This window comes from Cicer arietinum, chromosome 5 (genome assembly GCF_000331145.2).
Source record: "Cicer arietinum cultivar CDC Frontier isolate Library 1 chromosome 5, Cicar.CDCFrontier_v2.0, whole genome shotgun sequence".
Lineage (NCBI taxonomy): Eukaryota > Viridiplantae > Streptophyta > Magnoliopsida > Fabales > Fabaceae > Cicer > Cicer arietinum.
This window is the reverse complement of record NC_021164.2, coordinates 54,709,860-54,713,465: the sequence shown is the minus strand read 5'-3', so window position 1 is coordinate 54,713,465 and position 3,606 is coordinate 54,709,860.

Below are 3,606 nucleotides of genomic sequence, written 5' to 3'. Positions count from 1 at the left end.
TAATTTATAAATTATTTTACAATTTGATAATAATTTATAATTTATATTATTATCAAATAATTTTATAAGTTATTTTATAATAATTTTATAAATTATTTTATAATATTATTAGTTATTTACCAATGGTAATAATTTCTTTTATTAGTCATTAAATTCAATGAAAAAAACCACCTAATCTCTCATAAATATCGTCCTCTTTATCTAATCCTCCTTTCATGAGCAGTTATATTATTCCACTTATGGTGAGTAATGATTTTATACGTTAAAAATTAAATTACTCATTAATGTCAATCTATTTTTATAAAATAAAAATATATATTCTATTTGACAGAAAATACAAAAATTTATTAAAAATAATAATAAAATACGAATATATGAAAAATTATTAAAAAATTTAATTCCAATTATAATATATATGAATATATTAAAAAATATAATGAACAAAAGTTTACTATATATATATTCTGAAAAAATATGTTAACACTAAACTTTCATCAATTAAATTATATATTTATAATTGAATGCTATTTTTTATTTTTAATTTCCTTATTATAATGATAATTTGAATTTTAAAAAATAAATGAAAAATTAAGTATCGCATAAAATTAAATTATTTTTTAATAGAATTTATTTTTGGTACATATCAACATAACTACAATTCAATTGCACAAATAATTAGTTAAAACTTTTAAATACCTAAAATTAATTTAAAGTATATGTAAATCTTTAATAAAATAAATTTCAAACTCTTGATGAAATATATTCAATAAAATTTTTTTTACAACAACTTCTCATGCTCGCAATTAAAACATCATACTAATAAAACAAATAAATTTAGACTACGCTACAATAAAATTTAACATTAACATTTTTTTAAAATATTAAATAGTCAACCATATTTTTAAATTTTTACATCCTATTTTTGGATTTGTATTTTATATTTTATTTCATCAAATAAATACAAGTACCATTATATGTTGAAAAATAAATTGACAATTAAAGTACAGTGAGTCAAACAATTATCCTATATAATAAGTTATCATACGAATTTTGCAAAATATTTAAAAAATTAAATTAGATGATTGTGATTAACCATGATTTTCCCTCATTTTAATTTTTTTAATCATATTCAATTATTATAAATCAATAAAGTAATATTATAAGATAACTATATTTATAATACATAAAATATTACTTATAAAACTTATAAAATTAATTAGTTAATATCCAGGCCATAATCTAGTATATATTAAAATAGACTTCTTCATCTTTATCAAATATCATGCCACCTCATTCAAATATTGTCACATCAAAAGAATCTGATGTGACACATCTAAAAAGCACTCTTCCTCTTTCTTATTATCATACTTGCAATTTATTTTTTATTTTATTATATTTTTTTCATATAATATTTTGTAGAACTATTCATATGTCATAAGTTACAAATTACAATACAATAATTATCAGTTATTATATTCATTGTTCCTCCATTATTATTGATAATAGTTCTTTCTATGGTATTAACTCTCAATTAATATATTGGGTCATTTTAAAGATTTCTCATAAGATAAAAATACATGATTATGACTAAGTTATTTTATATCTCGAAATATGAAGACAATGGCATATGTGATAATTGCTTTCAAACTTTTTTTCTTTTAGATACACAAAAAGTGTAAAAATTCTTACATTTTTTAGTTTACATATTGGTTTCTCAACAAATAATCTATTATATATGCCACCTCATTCAAATATTACTATTATTCTTTGTCTTTTGAATAGTCAATATATTTTCATGTCGTAGATGAGATCAATTAAAACATATGTTGATTACTCCATTTTAGTTTTGTATGTAGAAAATTATATATTGATTGTACTTTAATTTGTAACTCATGACACATTAATAGTTATACATAATATTAGACACTAAATAATAATAATAATAATAATAATAATAATAATAATAATAATAATAATAATAATAATAATAATAATAATAATAATAATAATATAATAAGAATTTTCCAACTATATCTACTTCTTTGAAAATAATTGAGTTGCAAACCACTAATCGTAGAAATTGTTTGAAGAAGTAGAATAATATACGTCAAAACAATTTTCTCTCGAAGACACAATAATAACACTAATATAAAGCTAAATATATATTATTGTTGAGTACTTCTGTTCTATAAATTAGATTGATAAAATTGAATATATATTATTGATATAAAACTAAATATATATTATTGTTGGGTACTTTTCTTTTATAAATTGGATTGATAAAATTGAATATATATTATTGATATAACTACTATATCAATAATCATTTGACAATTGAGACATAAAATTTCATATAGATTTTTTTAAATAATGTGAAAAATGTTGCACAAACGTTATGAAATAATAATGTGGAATTAATTTAGAAAATTTTGAGTAGACGTTATGAAATAATATTTAAACAGAGATAGTATAAAATAGTGAATGGTGTATAGAAACTGAATAGAGGAAACTCTCTATGAAGAATATTTCTTTCGCATAGGCAAATATTTTCCACCTCAGCCAAAAAGTTGACATGTACATCTTCATAGAGAGAGTTTCTTCTATTACGTTTCTAGCCTTTTCACAAATTCTATACATAAAGCAAGGTAAAATGAAGGAGTATTATAGTAACTTTTTATTAATTATTAGGAAATTAGGAAAAGGTTGATCTAGTTTTTCTATTGCATAAAGCAAGGTAAAATGAAGGAGTATTATAGTAACTTTTTATGCAATAAGAATTAGTTTGATTCACTTAGTTAATAGTAACTTTTTATTTTTCCTAAAATATAATAATAAAAACTAGTCAAAGGATAGATATGAGGAAATAACATTAGGTGACTACAAAGAGAAAACAAACAAGTAGTTCTTCATGCCTTAGAATATGTTATGAAAACATCTTCGACACACAGTGACAAAATCTATCGACAAATGCATGTTGAATGTTGATTGTGATTTTGAGAAAAGTAACTAGGTGGAGAGTTTGAATTTAGTAAAACAGTGTACTTGTACTTGGTTGAGTCCCACATCGGAAGATGATGGAAAAGTGTTGATAACAGCAAGTGTATAAACAAAACTTTATCAGCAAACATTCATATTTCTTCCTTGGACGAAGCCAACTGATGATCATGAAGGCTTATGGCTTACGTTGATAACCTCCATTGCACTTCTGTCTAAGGTCTCTTCAAAGAGGGCATCCTATGTCAAAATTTTGGTTTAAAATTTTAATTCTTAGTTACATTTTTCATATTAGTGCTTCATCTATATATATATTCTGAATAGTAATGCTAAATGAAATATTACAACACTTAGAATGAATGTTTCATTGGTTATCTTCTACTTATTTAAATCCTGATTGTTTGACATAAAAAATAAAAAAGTTAAGTATCAACTATCTGAGACAAACTTAGCAAGATAAAAAATTTAGTTTGACAGTTGCACAACCTCATTCATTAATCAAATAGATACTAAAAAAATGTAATGTAACTTCACCAATATTGATATGATTCAATTTATGGTCCATGACGCAAATTCAAACAAGCCTATGGAAACTGTATAGGTACTAAGTAA